Raw genomic sequence first — 27,785 nt, forward strand, 5'->3', positions numbered from 1 at the left:
GACACTAAACCTTCGAATTATTATACTACTACTGACTAATATTCTGGAAAATTTTGTTAAAAGCCATAATATCAAAAATAAATACAGTAAAAGTCCGAAATAGTGTGGTTCGAAATAACGTGGATAGAACGCGAGGGGAAAGTATATCGCCCAATGAAAAATATCGTCGCTTCTAGACTTAGAAACCATGCTATGAATAAGTGTCAGAAGTCTTATAGAACGGTTATGTCTGTCCGTCTGTTGACAATATAAGAACAAAATCGGTAGCAAATATCAAGAAGTGTATTTTTTAAATTGATTTACCATCCCAAGAATAGACTACACTTTCCCTGTTAACCTACATTGTATTCAAACCCGACCGTGGTTGAAAGTAACTATTTCCGATTTCAACTCTTTTCGCCGTAGAACGAAGATAGTAACAGATAGCAAGAAGCGGGTTTTTGCAAATGATTCAGCATCTCAAGGCAACATACCATGACTACCAGCAACACTCTATTCAAAATAAAGTGATTCAAATTTACTATTACTTTTGGTTCAATGCTTATTTTCATAGAGAAAAAATACAAATATCTAAAAGAGGTTTCTCGCAATCTGTTCAGCATCCTAAGAGTAGAATCCATCTCCTCCGTTAACCGTCTGTTAAAACCGGAAGTGGTAGAAATCAATTGTCTCCGAATTCAATGTTTATCGCCATAGAACAAAAATGATAACATATTGAGAAATGGTTTCTTGCAGTCGGTTCAGCATTTCAAGAGAACGTGTCATTATCACTTGCAATACTCTACTAAAACCGGAAGTAGTTGAAATTTACTAGTATTTCCAGTTTCAGTACTGATTTCCATAGAGCTAAAACAGAAAAGATATTGAGAAGCTGTTCTTTCTACTCGATTCAGCTTCCCAAGAATAGATTCCTTCTTTTCTCTGAACACTTTATTCAAATCGGAAGTGGTTGAAATTAACGATTTCCGCTTTCGACTTTTTCGCCGTAGAACAAAAACGGTAACAGATAGCAAGAAACATTTTTGCAGACGATTCAGCTTCTCATGGTAACATATCGTGGCTACCAACAATACTATTGACACCGAAAGTGGTTGAAACTTACTATTATTCCGGTTTTAATGCTTATTTTCATAGAAAAGAAAAACGGTAAAATATATCGAGAAGCGATTTCTCGCAATCGATTCAGCATCCAAACAGTAGGATCGATCTTCTCTATGTGGTAGAAATCAACCGTTTTCGATTTCAATGTTGGTCGCCATAGAATAGAAACAGTAATAGGTAGTGACAAGTAGTTTCTTGCAATCGATTCATGTCTCATGAAAACATACCACCACCAGCCACAATAGTCTACTACAACTGGCAGTTGTTAAAATTTACTAGTACTTCCGGTTTTAATACTTATAATACTTATTTTCTTAAAGGAAAAACGATAAGAGATATCGAAAAGCGTTTTCTTTTACACAGATTCTGTGTCCCAAAAATGATTTTTGTTGCGACTTTTATATATCTGTTTAAACCGGAAGTGGTAAAAATTTGGTTACAACACTGATCGCATAATGGAGAAAACGGAAACACCTCTGAATGTTTTGCACCTCTGATTCTATTCCTTCATTGCAAGCGGAAGTGATATACATCACTTAGCACTTCTAGTTTCAATATTAATCTCCATTGAGCCAAAAGAGTAAGAAATGGCGAGTTTTGATGTGGATTCAGCGTCTGAAGAACAGGTTATATCTTTAACCTTATACCTCTATTGGAATCAGCAGTTACGGTGTACTATTTCAAGTTTGAGTATTGAACTTGCATAGTTTGGAAAATCTTTAAGTTTTACGTCCCACTGATATGCCGGCAAGGCTAAAGGAGACGGTGATGATGAGAAATGAATGAAATGGCGGAATGAAGACAGCGGGAGGAAACGGAAGAACCCCAAGAAAACTCACGCACACGGTGCTTGTCCACTACAAAGTTCACTTGGCGCGAGTTGAGATCGAACCAGGGATCCTAGGCTCGCATAGAGTGGATGGCTATTGGAGTTTCACAATGTAAAGCGAAACTTACTTTTTTTCACTTTTGTAATTTGAATTAAAACAGAAAAAATCTGCAAAGATCGGCTTGCAACACAATTTTAGTGCTAGGTTGTATTGCAATTTGTGTATGATACTGTAATGTATTAACGCACGAATGTTTCCCCTCGTCCACTTCCACGGGTTCAATTTTTGTCACTTCTATGGCCACATTTCGACATACCTCGGTGAGGTTATAACGTAAGAGTAAAACATGTTTCCCAGCTACCGGGTTATATCGTGCTTGTACTATAAAGAAGGAAATTACTCATGTAGTACTGTATGTCTAGTTTAATTTTAAAAAATAGAAATAAAGGATAAAATCAATATAGAAAAATATAATGCGTGAATATTGTATACACTGAAAAAATTGTTTGGTCAGCATTACTCAAAAAATGTGCTGATGACCAAATTATTTCGTTACAATAAGCAAGTAAAGTGTTACCAGTACCAAATGCATGTATGGTACTCCTCATCAAATATGCAGGATTTGGTTGAGGATACTAAAATATTTTCTTAAGGTGCTCAAAGTTTGGTTCTTAAAACTAAGTATTTTTTTCTATGTGCTAGATCTGTCTTTTGTGAACCCAATCAAGTATCCGACTAATTATTTTGATTTACGAACAACTATCAAATACACATTATAAAATGCAGTATTATTATTAAGACTACGGGCATGTCTTCCAAATTATAGGACAATTATTTAGTAGCTAACAGTGAGAAGCTGTGTGATCAAAATTTTTCGCGGTATATCTGACATTTATACGTAACAAACGTATTATATCTCGTATAATCTTCCACAAAATAGTGTTGTGAGGTTATGAATATTTCGATAACAATTACATGAGTATAACTAATGTCATCTCTTCCTAGTACTAGAAACAAAGTAGTTTAGCACGATATTTTATCTGAAATGACAACATTTTCCGTTATTTCTTACACTTCCAGTACGAATCCTTGTTCTTTCTATCCTTGGTCGAAAGCGGGAATGGCTGGGTTGGTTACTTGTGAAGGTATCAATGACAACGAAGGTCCATTTGCCCGAATAGATTAGGCTAAGAGGGGAAAGGAATTAATCGGTCCTATTTTTTTTCATGTATTATCCCGGCCTAGTACGGCCGAGGAAAACCCTGTCAGGATGGCTGGCTCCGGGATTTGAAATAGGGTCTTTCCGAATGTGAAGCCAACGACGTGAGGAGTTAATAGATGAAAGGTATAGATTGCTAGTGTTTTTAAACGAAACCGGTTTCGGTTTTCTTCAATACCAGTTTTGGTTTTCACCGAAACTGGTTTCGGTGAAAAAAACATAAAACTATTTGTGTGGGAACGAAATCGGTTTCTGGTAGTGTTGTAAAAAAACGTTTTTTTTTCTGTGAAGTTTTTTTTTCAATAAAAAACATTGTTCTTTTTCATGTTTTTTTCAAATGTCTGTTTTTTTTTCTGGCAACTATTATTTATTGATTTATGTTGAAGATTATTGAAATAATCAACAGAACTTGAGTCGAAGCCTTCGTAACTTACAAATCGTTTGTTTCTTTGTACCTATACGAGCAAAATTGTGTGATTATTCCTTTCGGACCCAGGTCATTTTTGGCGTTTTCCTACATTTTCAGTTAGTGACTTGTTGCTCAAAAACCGTTCATTCGATTGATATGGTTAAGGCTTTGTATTTTAGAAAATGGATATGGCTATGTTTTGGTGTAAGTTGCATTGCAGTGTTCCCAACAGGTGGGAAATTATTGAGGTAAATGTAGGGGTGAAAATTTACAAAAAATTCCCTAACCGAATTTCAATTTTTTTTTTTTTTTTTTTGTATCTAGCACCACTGCTGTTATATGAGTTCAAGTCACCTAAACAAATTCTTTGGTGTGTTGACAAGGTACAGTGAAATCCTGAAGTCGCTGACTTCCATTCAAAGAGGGAAAGAAAAAATCCTCTGTCATCATACAAATGAAAGTTTGACACTTTTTACGCCTCAGAAACAAAAATCAACAAATATGCCGCGGCTACAGCTTCTCTAATTATCCTATTGAAACTTTTTATGGTGCGTTCTGTAGGGCAAAGAGGAAGCCTTCAGGTAGTGGTACGTTTCTTTCAATGTAGCCAGCAAGAGAGTAATAATAGAGGGGAAAAGGGAAATTTTCCGAATTTCTCACCTAAAATCGAGAATTAATTGTTTCGGCTGGAAACACTGCCATCAGACAGACGAAAATTATCTGAAAATAAACCTTAGTACTCCAAGAATATATCCTACAAGTATCATGGCGATATCTAACAAAGTAAGCACGAAATTTAAAAAAAATATCTCATTCTACCTCAGAAATTTACCATTTTCTTACCATTTCCAGAACATGGGTTATTATAAACCTCAACTGTACTTCTTCTAATTATTCTAGTGAAACTTTTTATGGTGCGCTGTGTAGGCTAAGGATGAAGATTTTAGACACTGGTATGTTTGTTCGAGTGTAGCTAACAAGAGGGAAATAAGAGAAACAAAAAAGGGATTTTTTTAAAATTTGCCCCTAAAATCTGGAATTAAAATTTTCTGTGGCTTACAACACTGCTATCAGACACACACGAACTATCTTAAAATAAGCTTTGGTATCCCCCTAATATTCCTACAAGTATTGTGGCGATATCTAATAAAGTGAGCATGTCAATAAAAAATATCTCATTCTACCTTAAAAAAATCACAGTTACCTTTCCAATTAGAGAACAAGGTCAACTGTAAACCTCAACTGTATTTCCCCTAATTATCCTATTGAAACTTTCTACAGTGCGTTGTGTAGGGAAAAGACGAGACTTCCAGATACTGGTACGTTTGTTCCGATGTAGCCAACAAGAGGGAAATAATAGAGACAAAACTGATAATTTTCCCCCTAAAATCTGGAATTAAAATTTTCTGTAGCTGGCAACACTGCTACCAAACAGACACAAACTATCTTAAATTAAACATTGGTACACCATTAACATATCCTACATGTATTATGGCGATATTTAAGGAACGAAGCTTCTAATTACCAAAAATATATTACGGTAAACATAAAAGGTAAAAACTAGAAAAATCAAGGTTTAGAACCTAAATACGAATTTTTCGTGCGCCCCCTAATTACCCCATTGTAACGATCTGTACTTGCGTTTGTTAAGTAAGGACAAATGTTCGATTGGCGTAAGTTGACTTGTACTCGGACGTATAGGTACGGATTTATAAACAAAAATCTCGAATTTTTTGCCCATATTTAGGGAAGTTTTAATTTCCCTAATTGGCAACACTACGCGCAGGCCCGTCCAATTGATGTCAACAGTTAGGTATCCATCCGAGGTATCTATCTGGTAAGTCTTAAGGAGGTCTTTCTACTACGAAGGAAGCTACCGGGAAAAAAGGAGTAAAGGAAATTCGAAATTAGAAAATTCTCGAATTTTTGACGGGTGAAATTTGAGAAGGAAATTCGACACCAGAAGAAAAAGAAATTAATATGATAGACTATGGTCCAACCATATTGGCAAGAATAATATCCCGATATCTTAATTAGTGTCCACACAGGAGCGGATTAAAAAAGTGACACACCCATGTGTGGCACTTTGGCCACCTAGTGTACATTTGATTACATTTTTTTGTACTACTAATCCGTGTTGCTGTTGTAGTTATAGTCTCGACTAATAATAATATCGTTGTTGTAAACAATAACTTTATAAGGAAAATTTTCTCTCCTTTTTACATCTTAGTTACAACACTGTTGGTGAGAAATGCAGGGTGTTTCAAAATGAATATCGGGGATTTAAGTCTTCGTAGTACTTATTACATTTTACGTACAATTATAAGCAATGCATCAAGTAAAGAAGCACCTCAAACAGTCTTTGCTACAAGTGTTCAATATGAGATTCATTCGTGACACGGCACACATCTAGTCGATAGGCGAGAAAGGCCCATAAACTTTCCGCCATATGGCACAAAACACATTCAATTTAGGGAAGTCTCGTTTCAACTGTACCATTTCCTGAGGATTTGCTGACGGCCAGATGCAAACATTATAAGTGTTCACATTAGCTCTTAAGTGAAATGTCGATTTATCACTGGAGATGACACGATCCAGAAAATCTTCATTGTTATGCAGCAATATTTCACTTGCGAAATTGGCACGTAAACCGTAGTCTGTAGGCTTTAAACCTGTAGCAACTGCAAACCATAAAGACGTAGTTACAAGCGTCTCCTTAATATTCTTCACACAGACGGTTGCACTGTACAGATTCAGTCTTTATTAAAACACTAAAGCTTTCTGCTCTCTAGTCTCCATCTTTGCTACTTGCTCTTCCTAACATCAGACAGAAGAAACAATGCATGTGCATGCGTGCGTGCGAAACTGTTTGAGTTGCTCTTCCATTTAATATAATAGTTATAATTGTAAGTTAATTGTAATAGATACTACAAGGTTTCAAAACCCTAATATTAATTTTGAAACAGCCTGCATTACTTCAAATTGTGTCATCCTATATTCATGTCTTGTATATACATATCATCAGGTCCAGCCCTAGGCAGTTTGTCGCCCCGTGCAATGGCATAATTTACCGCCCCCCTTTCTCCAGAGAGATCAAATCTTAAAAGTCACGATTTTAAATATGCTACTCCAGCATGAACAGCGAACGGGGGTAAATGTAATCGCACTCAGAAACGCTTAAATACTAAAAATGCAATCCCGTTGTGTCTGTTTTTTTTTCTTTAAATATTAATCTATTATGTTAGTGAAAGATAAAGCAAACACACCTGCAGAAGAAAGATGGTAATCCTTTCTATAAAATTCAATATCGAGATTCAATCTCAATGTATCGGTTTGCAATTCCAATGCAACTAGTTCTTTTATCTTTATTTCTTGATTTTTCTTCTACATCTGTTAACATTATTTTAAAAAAGTTGTTTCTATCTTCAATGATAAGGAACTTGTTTCTGACAAAAACAAGACTAGTTGTCATATCAAAACTGTGATAACTTACTAAATGGAACAGATATTCGCTACTATTGGAGAATTGAATTCTTGCATTTGAAAACAATCAAGCAATTTGTGCTCGGATTGATTCGACTATTTGCTTTAGCATTGTCCATGTAACCTTAAACTAATGCAACCTAAACATAATTTATGAATGTAGTATTCAAATAGGCCAGCTTAGTAAATGTAACTACCATCATCATGAAGTCTGTTTCCAACAAGAAATATTTAATTTAAATAATATACTTATAACTAGAGACCGGATGTTAGGCAAAATGCCTATTCTTTAATGCTAAAGATATGATCAAAAATAACGTTTTAAAGTTTATATCGGGGATTATACTTTTGATTTAAGCCAACTTTATTTTGCCTATTTCGCCCCTCACTGCCTAAATAATTGCTTTATTGCCTAATGTTGCGTATTCTATGCATTTTCTTTGAAATAAGATTTAATTGGGAAATATATATAATTTATATACTGTAAATAACACAAACACATGGTACATTAAATCCCTCTCTCTCTCTCTCTCCCTATATATATATATATATATATATATATGATAAAATATGAAATACATATCAAGCTTCGTTCTTTACATATAGAATGAAAGAAGACATTAACAAACAGGTATATTGCTATATTCTTTGAACACTATTTATGACTAATCTATTTTTTAAATTGTATTGAGTATTTATCTTCAGTATTTCGAGTTACATTTTAGTGCCTATTTTACTACTCATTTTTAAAAATTTTTAAGTGCCTATTTGCCTGCCTATTTTTCAAGTTTTTAATGCCTAAACATCACGTCTCTACTTATAACAGATTTTGCCGTCCCCTCCAAACTTGCCGCTCCATGCAAATGCTCGTGTTACAGGTATGGTAGAGCCGGCTCTGCATATCATATATATCTAGTCGAGAAATTATTGTATATATGATATTTAGAAAAATACTATTAGGCAAATTAGTATTAGTTTTTACCTTTACACAAGTTATTTGAATTTTATACTGTTTGTGACATTATTTTCCTACATATTAAAGGCCTGCTTTCACGAAAAAACAAAATTTCATTTCTACTTTTATTTCTTAGTTGATATTGATGAAAACTGCTGAAACCCGAATTGTTAATAGGTATGGTATTCATGTAAATTGTAAAATATTTGTAGCGTATTAGTATCTAGCGTTTAATTTATGTTGCATTTTACGGTGATTACACCTACATAAAAATATTTCATACTTAAATAGACGTAAGATGCATTACAAATGACTATTTGAAAAAAAAAAAACGAAATTTAGAAAAAAAACGAGAGGCAATGTTTTTTTTTCTAAAAAAAACGTACATTTCTGAAAAAATACGAACTTTTTTTTTCTATTTACAACACTAGTTTCTGGTGAACAACGAAACACTATTCTGGGCAGAAATAGAACAAACTTTGGAAAAACCGGAACCGGTTTTGAAGAAAACTGAAAACCCGTTTTTTTTTTTGTTTTTTTTTTTTTTTGTGTCCACCACTAGTTAAGATACATGTGGCCATTGTTCCTACTCTTTTGATCAAGGAAACCAAATCAGTTAATGGTGTTCAAATCAATCACCCTTTTAATGGAAAGTAGCTGTAAGTGTGTATGAAATTCTTTGTGTCGATTAAGGAAGAATTATGTCGCCTTTTTATTAGGTTGAGTTGTGTGTGAGTTTATTGTTACCGGTTAGGTTGGGTTGAGTGTAAGCATACTGTTACTAGCTTTTACCATGTTTTTGGTTAAGCTTATTTTGCACGTCTTTATTTGAAAGGAGTGAGTTGTTGCTGGGAAGTACTCTTGCAAGAAACACTAACTTTGAGTGGATGGTTTATATACTGTGACTTCGAATGTTGTCGATTAGATTCGTCTGACCGATTTGCCTCTCTGTTGGTGCAACGAAGAAGTTGGAACTCTGAATCATCTCATATTCCAATGTCCTTTGTTACCTAAAAATAAAACTCAAGTTGTGGAAGCGCAGAATAAACGCTATGGTTATAACCCCTTCACCATCGAACAAATTTTGACGCACAATGATCTGGGTATCTCGAAACAATTAATAACTTGTTTCAATATAATGAACTTGTCCTTTAAAATACTTTAATCATTACTTGATTAATAATATTTTTTCTTGTATATTTCATCTTCCGGTGGAAAAATAAATAAATACAATAGAAATAAAAATACGTCACTAGAACATATAAGCTCTGTTCGTATATTACACATACGCAACAGAATCAACACCACTTATATCTTCCAACAAGAGGGAATGACTATTCCACTTCTAATTTTTCAATTTCCACCGGAAAAGTCAAATCATACCTTCTAACCAACAAACACAATTCCTAGGATTTGGATGAAACAGACAACGTCTGTACTCTGCTAATTACAACACCTATCAGTAAGTGAAGGAGAAGGTGAATAAAGTTAGTAACTGCCTATATTTGGGAAGTTATGTTTGGTATGTTTACATAGTTAAATCATAAGGTGTATATTGAATAATATTCTTATTTGGAGCTTATTATATAGTCTATTCATATATCATTTGGAAGAGATATATTAAAATATTATTACCCCTTAGAACAAATGTGTTTCTATAGAATGTCCATTGTTTACATTAGCAATATATCATATGTTATACCAGCAAAATGTTTGTATTCTATTCCCGTTATCAACACTTACTTCCTGTTAAATGATTGTTAATTAGGATTATTAGGGATTAAGAAAATTTCACTGGTTTGGAGCCTTTCCGATTCTCTAATAACAATCTTTGTCAGTCCGAGAGTCAGATTCAGGATGCCTTCTTCAACTGCGAGCATATTGTTGTTGCTTCATTCAACTTGATGAAGGCGTATGGAAAGATGTGAATATTATATGTTACAAAATCTTAAAACTACTGATTGGGTCAGTTAATTGAATACTTTTTCTAGCAGGGTGCACGTAGTACTAGACTCTCAGAGCAATTCACACATTCCTTATTTTCGAGAATTTCAACTTGCTTTATATGTCTCATTTACTGATTAAACGAGTCGATTTCCGCTTTTCTGCCTAGAAAAGCCTGAGTGTGCAGTTGTCGAAAAGGTCACGTATTGCTGTTATGATCTTCAAGTGTAATTTATTATCCTATAAAGAAAAATACGATTCCTTCAATTCCATCAAATATCTTAAACAAATAAAAAGATAAATCAATTATGTATTGCCCGTTTAGTTCGATAATATCTTGCCATTTATCATGAGTTTCGTAATTCCTGGTTCACGGAAGAACCTGATCGGAAAAAACTGGACAAGGCGCTGCTTTGCAGCCTCATATCATTTTTTACGGCGCTAATTCAGGAGAGTATTGTGGATGTGGCAACATGCTATCCCAGCTCAAATAAGTTTTGATGGGTGATCAAACTTAGGTGTGGTATCACGTTGTGAAGGAATACAACTTTTTTACGATTAAGTAGTTCTGAATGTTTCTGGATACTGGATTCGTTCAAATTCTCCAACTGCCGACAATACACATTCGAATTAATTCTTTGGTTTCCTGGTAAATGCTCGAATAATACGACATCTTTAAAATCTTACCATACTGAGAGCATAACCATCCTCTGATGAATGCCTGTTTTCGATGCTATTTAAGGCAAAGCATCACGCGGAAACCAAGACCGTTTGTACACCATATCCTTGTAAACAATCCACGTCTCATCACCAACTATCAGACGCTTCATAAAAGGATCGTTTTCTTCACGTTCAATGGGTATATTGCAGATATTTCTATCCATCGTCAAATGAACCTCTTTGAGTTCATGAGAAACCCACACATCAAATTTGCTTATGTAGCAGCTTCTTCAAGTGGTTGTGAACGCTTGAATGATTGATCTTCACTGTTTCTGTAATCAAGTTATCGTATGGTGTAACGTGGATAAGACTCCATCGGTACCTTTGTTTTATCGTCGTCGACATGAGTTGATCTCTCTGAACGAGAAGCAAAATCAGCAGTACGAAATTTTGTGAACCATCGATGGTACAATTATGTTCTTGGAGAGTACTGTCACCGTAGACTTTACGCAACTTTTTACAACCTTGACACATGTTTTTCGTTTTACAGAAGTAAAAAAGTAAAACCTAACTAACGCTATTTGTTGCAAAGCTGAGTAATAGCTTCCTGATAACCCAATGCATTTAAATTTCTATTTAAGTCTTGGTACTTGACTCTCGTTTGTTGCAGTTGTTTATTGATTCCATTTAAAAAATAAAAAGAAAGAATAACAACATATCAGAAGAGTATTACAATTTAAAGTGAAAGAGTTATTTCTTCGCTGGAGTTCTACTTTCCTTTTTTGCACTAATTCTATTTCAGATATTGGATCACAACCACATGTACCTTAGTCATGAATCGAATTCGGGTATCTTGCGCCCAGAAAATAAACACAAATATAATTTTGCATAAGCTTTATTGATATACTTACGCAATTTGCTTTTTCATGGTTTTAGTTCTCTGCATCACCTACCTGGAATGAAAAGGAACACAAAATTGAGTTGAATAATAATTGAGTATAAGAAAAATTGAAATATTATTAGAAATAATAAATCCACCTAAAATAAAGTAAAAATGTATTAGGTTGATCCATAATTCCGTTTGTTTCTTTAGAGTTTTATTTATGAAATTCAGTTAAAAAACTTGACCAAGTCAAACAAGCAGCTATTCAAGAATGTAATCACCGTCATTGTCAATAACTTCCTCCCAACGTTGGGGTAGTTTTTGGATTCCCCGTCTGTAGAAATCTGTTGGTTTTGAGTTTAGGAAATCTTCAATCCAAGTTTGGAGAGCAGTTTCATCTTCGAAGTTGTGTCCTTGAATGTGATAGGAAATGGAACGGAAAAGGTGAAGATATGAAGGGGCAAGATCCGGTGAATAGGAGATGGAGGACAATCTCCGATCCGAGCTCCTGGATAACTGCTTTTGTCATGTTGGCAACATGAGGGCGTGCATTATCATGATGCAGAATAATATGGCGTTGTCCAGGCCGTTTTTCCTCAATTGGGGCAGCAAGTCATCTCAGTTGTTGGTAATAAACTTCTGATGTGATGGTTTCATTCCTTGGTACAGTATTACTTTTGTATCCCACCATATAACCTAGCCTTCTAAGGATGAACAGCACATTTTGCATGAGGAGTTGCTTTTTTCTTGGGACTAAGCCATTCCTTCCTCTTACAGATATTCACATATAGACACCATTTTTCATAACCAGTAACAATGTGTGACAGGAACGATTGATGTTGTGTAATGGAAACTCGATGACGAAACAACAAAGAGGCACAAATTGTCAAACGTTCATTTTTGTTGCGTTAACTAAGCACTGCGGTACCCATGAACCCAGCTTCCGGATCTTTCCCATGAAATGTAAATATCGAACGTTGGTTGCTTGGTCACATTCCATCACACTAGGCAATTCTCTGGTTGTCTGGCGTGGATTTTCAAGTATCAAACTGTTTAAACGTTCCTCATCAAAATCGGATGGTCTTCCTGTGCGTCTTCCATCATGCAAATCAAACTGATTCGCTTTAGAACGAGAAAAACATTTCCTTGTTGCGCTTGAACCTCGGTTAAACTCGTACAGCAGAATATGTCGGAAATGTTCTTTTTTCTCGACCTGACATTCCATCTTCAACAGCGAAGAAATAACAATCGCTTGTAACAATCTCGCTGACAACTCGTATTCCACAGATAACACTCAAAAGTAATCATGACAATGTAAAAAAAAAAAAAAAAAAAAAAAAAAGTAAGCAAATGAACAAGAATGCAGTTTTGCCAAGCCAAATCAGAATGTTACGGAAGTATGCATCAATACAATAATTTGTGGTTTGTACAACTAAATACATCTTACAATCCAATTATCGATTAGAGGCGAATGAATCAAGAGCCTGACAACTAAAAATAATACAAAATTTAACATTTTTCTTTTACATGTTTTTCATAAGTGAAAGGAGATAATGAAATGCAATTTACCACAATCATAGGTAATATTATTCTACATTATAAAATATGAATCTGAAGAATTTTCACTGTTGCCATCCATAGAAATTACAGTGTTGCCAGAATAACATTTCCTCTTAAATTAGAGTGACCAGATTCTGACAAGCGAAAAGTAGGACACAAACATCTGTAGTATATGATAGTTTATTGTGTCGACAATACGCATCTCCTTATTTCATTTAACCTCAAATTAATCATTCGTTGTTGGTAAAAAGAAAAGTACTGAACAAAAGTATTGAAGGAATTCAAAACAACTCCAAATACTCTGATGAGTGACAAAGTGGTTTATTTTTATGAGTACAGTGAAACTTCGTGTAGGGTAAAAGACTTTCTTCAAATCGACTTTTGGAGCATGGGATTATTTTAAGGAATAAGGGAAAATTTAGGCGGGCACGACGGAACTTCCACTTAACTTGGTTAGCATCACTATCGTAAGTTGAAAAAGAAACCTTTCCTACCTATCCGATATCTCAACAAGCCCTTCTCAGTAAAAATAATGTATTGCAAAACAATGGTTTGTTGATTGTTCTCCATCCCTAATCTTTTGAGAAATGTTAACAAAAAACACAACCGTTCATCATTCAGGAGAAGAGTTTCTGTAATTCAAAATGTTGTGAATAAACAAGAAAACATTAAAATATTGCAAATAATTAAATCATGACAATTCACATGATATTTCTTTAAAAGAATGACATTTCTCGATTTTCTAGGCGCCTACGCAACACGCAGGACAGCTCTTTGAAAAGCAGAACCATCCTGCGAAAATCAGTACGTCTAGTCACCCTACCCAAAATTTAAGTTAAGGCAGCGACTAGAGGAATGAACTCAACTGCATTTGATTACTTATCATGTTCTCTTAGAATCCTGTGAACTACTTGTTGAATAATAGTTGTATTTAGTTTGTAATAACCAAAATAGTTTTAACATACAGTTATTAAAATTAAATAATAGTGATTCTATTTAATTTGTAATAAACAAAATAGTTTTCTGGCAACACTGTAATTTCTACGGATACCAACACTGAAAATTCTTCAGGTTCATGTTTTCTGTTGTAGAATAACATTATCTATGATTGTGGTAATAAGTTGCACTTCATTATCTCCTTTCATTTATGAAAAACAAGCAAAAGAAAAATGGTTAATTTTGTATTATTTCTAGTATGTCAGGCTCTTAATACTTAGCACAATCTAAAATAGTTCAACATTATATCGAAAAGAAACGTTTTAATAATGTTGATAAAATTCGAGGATTACGTTTTGTTTATTGCAAAACTATCATAGTGGTTTAAAATTTTTGTTCTTCTTTATCATTTTGTATTCCAATATTGCATTGACACATAACCGTAAACGACTCTTATATCAACTACTGAAAAGATACCTCTTTCAGTGTTGAACGAATTAATGTGAAAATTTCACTAGAATTGAGTCCGTTCAAATTCACAATTTTTTAAGGATGCAGATCTAGGTGTGTGGGATTTAGTGCTAATAAACTCATAGATAGGGAACCAGGTTTCTTTTTAATAAAAACTTATTTGAAAAATTGATACTCGTAAAGTTTCGTTTCTGCTTTCCGAATACACACATTCTACTGTGACTTGAGCAGGAAGTTACATCAATGATGTACGTGTACGGTGAGTGTGATTGTCAGTATATTATTACAATATTAGAAATGAATTTTAGGTTTTAACTATTGAATTAATGACATGGAAAGATTATTCTCAACATAGAACAATAAATAGATCTTTTTATATTTTTTTTCAGTCACTGAATCACCAGTTAAAACCTAAAATTAATTTCTAATCCACCCATTGCTGGTCTATAATCATCCCGAGGTTACACACTTGGCACATCGTTGCTCAATTCTTTTTCAAGAATAATTATTTTATCTGATCTGAGAAAATAAATAGATAAAAAAATCTTTTTAAAAAATGCACGTGCTGTTATCATCTCTAAATTTCAACAGACTTTGAATTCTTTTACTGTCACTTTCAGTAAATAGGCAGACTAATAATCGGACCAAGATCTAGTGAGTACAATGGATTGTGTATGCACTGATACCCAGATCCTTCGAAACAGCCACTGTTTTGCTAACCTCTTCCTGCAAAGGTAACACTTGTCTGCAGCTTAGTGTTAGGGGTATGAGATAGAATAAGGCAAGGTTTGAGTAATGCTTTATTTTACCTTCACAAGCCTCAACACGCCTCATTCTGTGTGTCAATATCTGCAACAGTATATTGCAATTTTGTTTCTTGTTAATAGTAGAATACCGTTCATTTCTTGAAAATAGATTGTAATGATTTGACTGCTAACTGCTGGGTATTATTACATGGAGAGCTCGAGTGACGCCACTGTGAACTTTTGTTTACTCTCTGGATCATAATCAGGCAACCATGTTTCATCAACAGTCAGCGACTACGTATAACATTCAAAACACCACAAAATAAATTATCATATACTCAATCGTTTGGATTTCGTCAATACTCAAATACTCAAATTCAATTGGTTGAAAGCTTATTTATATCGAACTGAGCAAGAATTACGAACCCAACACGTAGATTCTCAACAATGTGTGAGATTCGCCGATTGTATGTGATAAACACGATCAAGAATTGGAAAAGCCTTCTAGATCTTCGGTCAGAATGACCCAACTGAAATGTGACACATTGCCTCTTCATTGTTGAATCTAGTGAGCAATGGTCATCCAAATGTTTTCATAACACAGTGAGGAATTTCCTTGGAAATCTTCTGTACGAACAAGAACTTCATGATGTGAAACACTTAAATGCTTCTACATTCTTCCTTCAATAATATGGAAACCTTAAGGAAAAAACTATGATCTTATAAATTGTCCTATTACTCTATGAAATAATCTATCTATATCTATTAAAATGCTACAATAACAATTAAAAACTTTTTTATTATTTTCTTTTTAAAATGCTAGCATGCTGAAGTCATGCTAGCCCCTTACAAGGGTTATGCCGTTTGCTCCGGAAGAGAAGGAATAGTAATATGGAAAAGACACAGCAGGGGGTCTAATATAAGTGATTTAATAATTTATATAAACTTTATTGATCATAAATTATATAGCATTCAAGTACTATAGCAGACATTATGGCTTTTAGCCATAATCATTAAGATGGGTGATGAGATGGAGATGAGGGTGAGGTGCACTGAACGCCACAACACAGTAAAGAGAAGGGTTAGTTAGACGAATGCATGTTATCTTTCGATTCTGGGGCTGCTCAGGATCATGATGAGAGACACAATGAGCCCTGTTAGAAGAGATGCATTACTGTGCATATGATGGGAAGATGTAGTGCGAATTTAAATGAATGGCAAAGGCTGATGCGATGCCTTCATCAGGATGATTTGGTGGGAGTGAATAACGATATAAAGTAAAGAGGAGGGAGAGTGGCGGGTGGCGGACAGGATGTTGTGGAGCGTAGTCGATATCACTGTGTAGAATATCAAGGAAAAGGGAATGCTTCTGAGCCAGTCTATTGGTGATGTAGGAAAGTCGAAGTTTTTCAATATGGTAAAGGATGTGATGAAAGGAGATGGGATCATACGGATCTTGTGTAGGGCTGGGTAGCTTGATACGATATGCAATACGCAGGGCGTGTCGTTCTAGGATCTTGAGCTTGTTGTAAAAGGTTGAATGTGCAGCGACCCAAGCTGTAAACCCATAGGTGAGGACGGGTCGTACGAACACCTTATATGTTGTGAGAATGGTATCTGCTTGTAGGCCGCAGATTGTGCCTGTGAGTCGGCGAAGAAGATCCAGTCTATTGATAATCTAAGCTAAGTGAGGTCGCCATGTGAGGTGAGTATCAAATGTAGCACCTAGGTACTTAACATGTTTGGTAGGTTTTATGGAAGTATCAAGAACAGAAAGGTGCAGGCGTGTTGGGTTTCTATGGACGCGGGACCATCTCTTAGGGTCAAGAACAACTATTGCTTGAGTCTTCTCAGAATTTAGGCGTAATCGCCATTTAGAGCATCAACTAATAAAGATATCGATGGCAGATTGGAGTGCTGTGTTCAATTGATGGATCGTTTTGCCGAGAGCAAGAAAGGCTGTGTCGTCGGCAAACTGAAAGAGATTTGGGAGGAAGTGGAGGAAGGTCGGAAACGAAGAGCAGATACAGAAGTGGAGATATTGATGAGCCCTGTGGAACGCCGGAATGAATAGACAGGATGTGATAAGGAGTTGTTTATAGATATATATGTAATGCAATATGATAGAAAGTTGAAAATTAATCGGATGTAGCACATTGATAATTTACAGGACAGAAGCTTAAAGAGGAGCGCAAGATGCCATACCTTATCGAAAGCTTTCCCAAGGTCGAATAGGAATAAACATGAAGGCTGTGAGAGGTTGAAGTGATTCGTAAGGAGATTGGTGAGGCGAAAGAGCTGGCCGTGAACACCAATGCGAGGACGGAAACCTGTTTGATGGAATGGAATGATACGATGGCGAGAGAAATGTGGATGAAGTCTGTTTACAAGAATGCGTTCGAGAATTTTGCAGAAAACAGTGGTTAATTGGATTGGACGGTAAGATGATACAGAGGTGGCTGGCTTGTTAGGTTTTAGAAACATTAAAGTCTTGGAGGTTTTCCAATCGGCGGGAATTATACTGGTACGTAAAATGAAAGTGAAAATATGGGCTAACAGGAGCAGTAAACAGAAAGGACTCTCTTTAATGTGACGGTAGGTGATGAGGTCCATGCCTGAAGCAGTGTTACGTTTGCGAGCTGTGACTTCATGAATTTCTGGAACTGTGATGGGTGTGGTAAGTCCGTGATGAGCTGGAAAGTTATGCTCTGTACTGGGTTGAAGATGAGGAGAATCAACATTAAACATATATGCTGGATGGTGTCGTTCAGATCTTTCAGGAGGAAATGGGATGAAGATGGTTGGGAGATGATTCGCAAAGGCATCATCTTTGGCACTATCTGAGGTGAGTGGATGATCACCGTCAATGAGAGGATAAGGTATTCGAGTAAGTTTGCCAGTCAATGCATTAAATCTCTTCCAGTATTTGGTAGGATGTGAAGTTCCGTCCAGTGTGTTGCACGTTTTGACCCAGTTTCGAAATTTATAGGCGACAACGTAGTTACGAACCGTATGTTGGAGTTTCGGTGATGGCGTAGATACTCTTAGTTCTTTGTGCGTACGTAATCTCGATAAAATTGTCGAGCACGTCTGATCATGTGAAGGTACTGAGGTGGTAATCGAGGATGCCATGGATGTACTTGCGAGGTAGGTATATTCTCGGCAAATGCTGTATGAATAGAAGAGATGATAGCATCCAGAGCCGAGTATAGTTCATCCTCAGTATTTGGTGGCTCGAGATGTTCAAGCTTAGAAGTGAGATGAAGTCTGTAGTTATCCCAATTAGCTTTGTCAAATCTAGGGACCTCCCTAGGTGGAATGTTTGCAGAACAGTGGTGGTGAAAAGAACGTTTGATAGTTAACTTGACTGGAAGGTGGTCACTGCCAAGAGAGTAAGACATCGATATGGCATTTGCCTGACAGGGTTGTAAAGGTGATAACTTCGCGGGTGATATCTGAAAGGGGGTGGGTTGATTTTGGAAGTATGTGCAGGACGCAAGATATGCGTGTCGTGATGAAGTGGAACTGAGCCTTCTGACAAGTGAGTCTGCTATGAATATTGATATCGGCCATTATGATGAAATTGCGAAAGTTGTTAGCGATAATTTGGGTGATCTGAGCTCGCCGATAATGCTTAGTGAGCTGAAGATAGATATGCTTTCCATTCTGATATCTGGTGTCTAAGTTTGTAAGTAAGAATGAGAAGTTTTGCGCTTTTGGGGTGGTAGATAGTGGCGGATAATCCTGGTCGTCGATTCTAAGCTGGTCACTATCAGAATCTGAAATGCTATATAGGCGATGACGTTTCGGAGATGATATATGGTGTTCGCCTACGACTGGAGATCGTGATCGTTCGGGACTATTGTCGGTACGATGCGAGTCGCGGTACCTAGTCTTGTATCTGAATCTACAGAGGATATGGTAGGACCAGTTATGACCATAGAAGTCCGACATGTTGTCCCCCAGTCGCCATATTGGGTCAACCAGAGATGGGCCCCAGGACCACTGGTCGATATGCGAGATGAGTAACAATGAGTGTGATGAAGTTCAAAAGACAAGGAATCCTTCGAAAGCGATAATTTTCGTCAATCCTGTAAGTGCAGTATGTGTGTTATGCTATCAGGTACGTATTGCAATACCTGGTCCTCGCTAACACACTAACATACACAAGACAGGCTAGGTTTCTTGGTTTGGTAAGTATCGTGAATTAAAAGCGACTGAGCTCCAACCTATAACTTTTTCTTTCAATCTTTTATTTACGGTTATGTGTGATTTCACGTTTAACGAAGACAAACATTTTGAGTATGTGTACTTTAAATAAATTAGTTAACTAGATCTTTTTCATAAAGATTATGTTTTAAAACTATTGTTCAAAGCCTTTGTATTTTAATAAGCCTTCTATAAAATCAATGCACGTGAATTGTGCCTCCATCTTCCGAATTCTTTTAAACTATATGTTGTGGACGTTTATATATTTGTGGTCAATCCTTTCGACAATGAGATCTCGGAAACTACAGGCTCTAGAAAGATGATGTTTTCACTGATCGATTAGAAATTTTGCGTAGATTGTCCAGTTCTAATTCAATATTTTTAAAAATGGCCATTATTTCTTTATTATATTTTTAACGGTACACTGGAAGAGTTGAAATTTAAAAAAAAATAACTAAAGCATCAGCATTATACATTCCAACACCACACTGTTGTACATATGGGTTGCATATATCTCAGGCGTTTGTTTCATGGCCAAATAATAATGCAAAAGGAAGGATAACCATTTCTTCAGTGTAAGATGAATCTTTATTTTTGGAGTGTTTTGCCCAATGATCACAATATATATAACTGCCATTATAATTAATTGTGTATTTGCTTATTACATACTGCATGCAAGAAGAAATAAAACACTGGTCATGCATGAATTAGAAACTCCCACCGGAAATAGGCTCGAATCTTGCAAACGCTGCGAGATATTGCAAGAAAAAAATAATCGATAAAATCTCCCCTTTATGATACCCCTTGCCAATATTTTTTATCAAGACGTCTTTCACTTGTGTCTCTAAAGGGACATGTACAGATGTTGTGAGGAATGAGAAGGATATTTATGCTCACATGCGAATGATGCGCTGTGTAGAGAGCGCAGGCTCAGCTAGTATATATATATTAAAACGCTAGGTTTATCTGTCTCCAAAGAAAAGTTTATATGTTTGTCTCCAATCTTTTCGACAATGAGATCTCGAAAACCATAAGTGCTAGAAACGTGCCGTTTTTCTTGATCGATTCCAAATTTTGTTTGGATTGCCCAGTTCTAATTGAATATTTAAAACACGTGGCCGTTATTTGTTTATTATCATTTTTAGGGGAACACTTGAAGGGTTAATTTTTTAAAAAAAGTAAAACATCATATCCTATGAGTTATACATTCCAGCACAATATAGTTGCATATGGGGGTTGTATATCTCTCAGGTGTTTATTTCATGGAAAAACGGAGGATAATAATTGCTCCAGGCTAAGATGAATCTTTATTGTTTGGAGTATTTTGCCCAATGAACACCATACGTTATATCACTGACGTTATAATTAATTGTGTGCGTGTGTAATGTATTCGCTTATTACATAGTGTATGCGAGAAGAAAAAAAAACACTTATCATACATGAAATAGAAACTCCACTTGGAAGTAGGCTCAAATGTTGCAAACGATGCGAGATATTGAAAAAATCTCTCCTTAATGGTACCCTTGTCGATTTACATCAAGATGTCCTTCGCTTGTGTCTGTAAAGCGACATATAGAGATGTTGTGAGGAAAGACAAGGAGAGTCATGCTCATATATTAAAATGCTAGATTTATATGTTTGTCTCCAATCCTTTCGACAATGAGATCTCGAAAACCACAAGTGCTAGAAACGTGCTGTTTTCACTGGTCGATTGCAAATTTTGTGTAGATTGTCCAGTTCTAATTGAATATTAAAAAAAAAAAAAAAAATACGGCCGTCATTTCTTTATTACATTTTAGGGGCATATCGGACATGTTGAAATTTAAAAAAGAAGGTAAAGCATCACATCCTATGAGTTATATATTCCAACGTCACATAGTTGTATCAAGAGGTTGCATCTCTCTCAGGTGTTTAGTTCATGGCCAATCGTAATTAAAAACGAAGGATAACTATTTCTCCAGTTTAAGATGAATCTTTATTGTTTGGAGTGCTTTGCCCACTGAACATCATCACTGACATTATAATTAATTGTGTATGTAATGTATTTGTTTATTACGTTCTGCATGCAAGAAGAAAGAAAACACTGATCATACATGAATTAGAAACTCCAACCGGAAGTAAGCTCAATCCTGCAAACGGTACGAGATATTGAAATAATAATCGAAAAAAATCTCCCCTTTTATGATACCCCTTGCCGATTTTTATCAAGACGTCTTTCACTTGTGTCTGTATAGGGACATGTACAGATGCAAGGAATGACAAGGAGATTCAAGCTCATATGAGAATGATGCGCTGTGTAGAGAGCGCAGGTTCAGCTAGTACGCTTTAAAATATTACTATGATGACCAAGTTTCGGCTAGTAAGACATTTAAAAATAGTAGTAAAATGATGTCTTATCGAAAAATTATCGCAATGGTCTTCACATAATACTTAAAGGACAAAGTGGAGATCTTTTGATTTTAATACAATAGTTTCAATCTATCCATAAGGATGCACATTAAAATAAGTCCGAACTGTTCTTAACTTTTAATGTTGTATTAATTATTCGAAAAGAATTTAGAGGAGAAGTTGCTGAGATAGGTGGTGTCGTCAAAAGTTGTAATATCAATTATATATAGTTTCAAGCTTTAGTCTCGTTCTTTGGACTTCTGTGGTAGAAATTCTGATTTCTTAATTGCAAGAAAGTTTACAAGATCAGAAGAGGTTCAAAATGTGAGTCGGGAATATAGCAAAAGTAAAACTCAACTTTTGACATGGTTTAGATGTTTCCCTTTTCATCAAGAAGAAGGTTGATTTTTTTTCTTGTAAATGTGTAAGGTTGTACAGTTTATATATCTTAAAGCAATACTATTTATTCAAAATTTCATTTTTATATATATATATATAAAAATGAAATTTTGAATAAATAGTATTGCTTTAAGATATATAAACTGTACAACCTTACACATTTACAAGAAAAAAAATCAACCTTATATATATATATATTCCCGGCGGAAGAGTCCTGGTATTTTCGCATAAACGTAACTAAACAAATTAACCCCTAGATGGCAGAAATACCAGTATTCCAAGGAGCGAGCTATAATAACAAACTTTAAAAGTGATGTAGCCACAAATATGTAATTATGACTTGTAAGAGTTTTCCAATGGGTGTGCGATATAATAGTGCATAAATGAATGTAACATAATTCTAAATTAGAAAATAAAGTAAATATGTCCATGTTCTTAATACTGTACATGAAACGAAAACTTGTTCTGCCAATTTTTTTTTTTTTTTCGAAGAATTAAAGTTCAAGAAAATATATATTTTAAGAAATCAATTTTCAAAATTTAATAGAATGTTGCATATTTAAGGACTGAATGATTCCATTCCAAAGTATTTTCATCTCTTGATCTGAAGAAACCTCAAGTTTATTCACGTTGTACGTTTAAAGGTAGCTCACAAATGTTCTTTGGAGCTCAAGTGGAGGAATTGTGCAGAAGTTTTTAAGCTTCTTTGCCACATTTGATGTTTTATTAATTTGAATCGTACTTGCTATCATTATCCTACTGAAATGTACGTTTGTGACATTTACATTTTTGCGCACTTTGCTTCACATTCTTATTCAGACAATTGAGGTTTATGTGTCGCTGGACGTTCGTAAACGATTTATTAAGACACTGGTATGGAGCGTGGCGCTGTACGGATCAGAGATGTGGATATTGAGAAAAGCTCAAATATCCAAGCTGGAAGCATTTGAAATGTGGTGTTGGCGCAGAATGCTGCGCATATCATGAACCGAAAGGAAAAGGAATGAAGACGTACTAAAGGAAGCTAATGAAGGACGACAGATCATGAAGATAATAGGAAAAAGAAGAAACAGCATGCTTGGCCATCTTATTCGACACTCCAATTGGATCACTGAGCTGATAGAGGGAAAGGCAGAGCGAAAACCAGGAAGAGGAAGACCAAGGATAGAATATCTAGATGCATTTACGAAGAAGAGGCCTTATCGAAGTATAAAACAGCTCTCCCAAGCGACAGAAAAGTTTTAAAATTTCCATGTTGCCCACCAACCTATTGTTGAGGTGAACAAGAAGAAGAAGAAGGTTTTATTCATTATCCCAACTTTCATTTTAGTGCCTTTACTTTCGTGGATTAACTAAGATTCCAAATTATGATGAAACCAATCTCAGTGTTGTGTTTCTAAACTTATCTTTCACATTTCATTCATTCCATCAGATTCGAACAATTTTATTTTATTATTGCTTCATCGGACCAAATCCATAACGTTTCACAAATTTTCTCTAGATTCTCTTAAGAAAATCGATTTCTTTCTTTCTTCTTTTTTGGTCATCTCCCACGGAATTCTTATATGTACTGTTCAATTCTTTTCGAATTGTTTTACGTTTCTATAAGGTATAATTTTCAACATTGGCCGGAGGTTTAGAGCGCTTAATTTTGGAGTAACTCTGAATTTTATTTACTCTGTACAAAGCGTTCCTGCAATTCATTTAGTATTTATTCGTTTTCTTTTCATCCAGATGCATTTCAGGTGAGCTATCGTTATATCTAAATTTGTTGGTTATGTACTGATCTGTGGAGCGTGATTAGTTGACTAATTTATCAAATTTGTTATCTAAATTTAATAGCTTTACATAACCTGCTTTGCATAAAAACTATCAGAGAGACATGAAAGCAAGTGATAAAATGGACGAACAGAAAAATGACATGAACACAGTAATACTCATTTTCAAAATTGTTATACTTCTTAACAATGTTGCTATCTAAAACATTCTAATGCTGCGATTGATTTTATAATGTCGGTTTATATAGCCGAAAAACATAGTGAAAACATTATATCACTTAACTTGACCTAATTTAATGACGTTATTGCAAAAGTATGCTCTAAATGAATACAAAAGTTATGGTGCATTATATAACAAACTCCAAAAATAATATGCAGCTCCAACTTGAGAGCTATCACATTAATCTTGAAAGACTCGATTATAAACAGATTCTTGATTGGCCGAATTACTCTTATTTAAGTTATTTCGTTCAATCTGACGGCTGACTTCTGTTGTTCAGTAACAGTATTTCTTTGTTATTTCTTCTTAAAGATAATCAATCTGTAATATTTGCAGTTGTAAAATATATAGATAATCGTACTTGCAATAGTGTTAGAACATTTTTAAGACATTCCACGGATTTAAATGATTCAAACACAAAGTAATATAAAAATAATTTGTCTTTAATCCAGATTTTACAAGTTCATAGAACATTATTAAATCAACATCAATAATAATAATAATAATAATAATAATAATAATAATAATAATAATAATAATAATAATAATAATAATAATAATTATTATTATTATTATTATTATTATTATTATTATTATTATTATTATTATTATTATTATTATTATTATTATTATTATTATTATTATTATTATTATTATGCAGTGTGTGCAATTTAGGAAGTATGCGTTCAACCTACCCAAAAATTGTTGACGTTGTTGAATTGTCTTCAAATAAGCACATAGGCTCTTCATGTAGTATTAATAGAAGAAGTTATTCAAGGATACAAAAACTTCCCCTTTAATTTCATTGTGAACTCTTCTCTACCGAAAATTAAAGAAGGAAAAAAAAAACGAAACGAAAGTTCCAGCAGCCACACAAAGAAGCCCCTGGGGAGAAGTTGCTGTAAGTTGATAAGCGAGAAAAAGACTAAGTTCAGGTCGCACTTAGTAGTTGGAAACAGGAGATCTTGAGGGAACACCTCTGTCAGCATTAAGGTAATTATGTTCACATTTCTTCACATTTTGATCCAACCCAAGTTTCACTTTGCTGTTTCTCAAATTTTCCTCATCTAAAGACTATAATAATTCAAATTACTAAGTCAAATTACTATAATAATTAATAATTGTACAGAACATCAATAAGTACAAAATGAAGTGTAATATATTAAATTCAAATATTATTGTAATATTTTTTTTATTAGTAACCATTATATCGAATAAATTTTACTCATAACTAGTAAATCTGGAAATTGACTTTTAAATTTCATTAGAAGACAATTCTTAGAAATGTTTTGAGTACACTGAAACAAATATGGTAAAATCTCTAAATAACAGACACCGATGGGACAAATGTCTGCAAATGAGAGATGCCCATTACAAAGAGATCACAAAAACTTAGATTTCTCACAACTCATGCGGTAATTGTATTCAATATAAATGAATTATTATAATATATATATTAAAAATATATGATAATATCAAAATACTGTACTCAATTCTAATTTCTGATGTTGGGTGAGTAGGATAACCCCGTTGTAAAGAAATAAAAGTATCGTTGAGGGAGTGTTGACATTGGTTGCAAATATTCTGCAGGTGTACTTGTGAAGTAATTTTCTTCTCAAGGATATGTCATCCCCGCAACAAAAACATACAATGCTCTTATTACAACATTATTAAATTCTGAAAATTTATTGTGAAATAAAATAGAAAAATTTCAAATGCAGCTTCCAACTGTTTTGTGTGGTGGTTCAGTATGACATTGACTCTTGATAAATACATTTTAAGGGGAAGGAATTTTCTCTCTACTGTGCTGCTCCACAAATTTATTTTCAAATTGCAGAAAACAATTTCTCTGCTAAATATACGTATATGAACTGAGAATTATTTCTATTCATTATGAAGTGGTTAGTAAATAGTGAGGGAGACGTAAAGGAGACTGTTCGTGTCTGTAAAATGAGAGAGTTATGTCCCGCAATAACATTATATTGTAGCCGGGACAAAATGTCGGGCCGTTATTGAAAGGTATCCATTAAAGTTGGATTCACTGTATGATATTTACATCAATTGTACTTCATCAGGTACTGCAGCGTACATGGAGGTTTTGCATTCATCACTCGCAATCTTTACCTATATACTTGGTAAAACTGCCAACAGTATTTTCTACTGAATAAATTATAATTATCTTGGTAATTGTAAGACCAGTTTAAAAGTTTTCGTTTTTAACAATTTATAAAAGTTCATTTTCTCCCAGCTTTTATTGATGCATATTAAATGGTGAAAACCAAATTAATTATTTCAGATGTCAAAGTTAAGAAATCTCTTTATCAATGCAAAATCAAATTATTCAACACAAACTTTTATAATTGAAAGACTGATCAACAAATATAACAAAAGAGTGTAAAAAGATAGCATCAAGTATCAAGAATCGATCTTTGACGAAGTTATACACACACACATATATATAAATATATATAGGTACATATCTATATATAACCCAAAAAAATGGACACGGATGAGTGCATAGCATTTTTACGCCCAATATTTCCACCTATATATCCGCCAATCAGCTTTCAGCACCAATTACGATGCAAACCTTTGATGTTGAAACGTTCACCTGACTCTATTGAAATCAGTGCACTCTCCATAAAAGACTGAGTATATGAAATTATCCGTGATTATCTAATAGATTTTTTTTTTTTTTGTGCCCGTGCTTTCTACTATGTCGCCCAGGTCTTGCTTTTGTCCCTCCTCCTTCTCTCTTCTCCCTTCCGTGTGTTACTTTCCTTGTCATCGCATAGGCCTATTTTTCCAGATTGGGGGCTCGAACACTTTCATCCACACACACACACACACACATACACACAGATAGTGCAACATTACCGATTTCCATTTTGTGTTGCAACAACGGTATTTAAACTGAAAATACCATCAAAGCTACCGACTCCACATTCTCTTTTATGATGTTATGTCCGATAGAGGTAAGAGAGACTTTTAAAAAAATCTGGGAGCACAAGGGGAGAAGGGGTAAAAATGACAGTCAATCTTTTTCTCTCTCCTTCCAGCCCTTAGTTTCGACCTCCACTTCAATTACGACGCTACTGTAAACATGAACTATATAGATACTGTAAATTTTAATACGTATTTGTTGAAATGTTATCTAGTTATTTATGCACTCGGCTTTTGACTAATAAAGAGAAGAAAGGGAAACAAAATTCAGTATCTAAATAAACACCCAGTACAAAAACACTTATATGTTTGTGAATAATACTAAATAGAATCTTTTTCTTTCTTTCTTTCTTTCAAAACATTATTACAATAACTTTGCAGACCAAGAATAGGCTATTTCCTTCAGAATTGAATATGGTTATCAATATATAATATATTATTCAGTATTTGTTACATATGAGAAAAATTTATTCTTTCTGAAACAATTAAAAACATCAGAAGGTTTTCAAACCATATAAAATCTAATAATAATAAACTATGACCCATCCTGCGCATGAGAAGTTCTAACCGGCAATGTGCACGGTCACGTTCAATAGCATAGTGAGTGAACATTATATTGAACTCGTAACATTATTCTGGTCTGAGCCGCAA

General features: G+C 34.6%; 2 long non-coding RNA genes across 12 annotated transcripts in view; one reads left to right on the forward strand and one right to left on the reverse strand.

Moving 5' to 3' along the window:
* Positions 1 to 27,785, reverse strand: part of LOC145664599 (uncharacterized) — a 485,044-nt gene that overhangs the window by 168,963 nt on the left and 288,296 nt on the right. For 8 of the 10 annotated variants that reach the window (XR_014127494.1, XR_014127478.1, XR_014127491.1 and 5 more), the window contains one exon: positions 11,513 to 11,554. The exons of the other annotated variants lie outside the window; for them this stretch is intronic. This is a non-coding gene — a long non-coding RNA (uncharacterized LOC145664599). The remainder of the gene's footprint in view (positions 1 to 11,512; positions 11,555 to 27,785) is intronic. 10 annotated transcript variants of the gene reach the window in all.
* The window catches only part of LOC145664600 (uncharacterized), a 220,733-nt gene that overhangs the window by 121,129 nt on the left and 71,819 nt on the right, over positions 1 to 27,785 (forward strand). The window lies entirely within an intron of this gene.

This window comes from Thermobia domestica, chromosome 11 (assembly GCF_964235325.1).
Source record: "Thermobia domestica chromosome 11, izTheDome1.hap1.1, whole genome shotgun sequence".
Lineage (NCBI taxonomy): Eukaryota > Metazoa > Arthropoda > Insecta > Zygentoma > Lepismatidae > Thermobia > Thermobia domestica.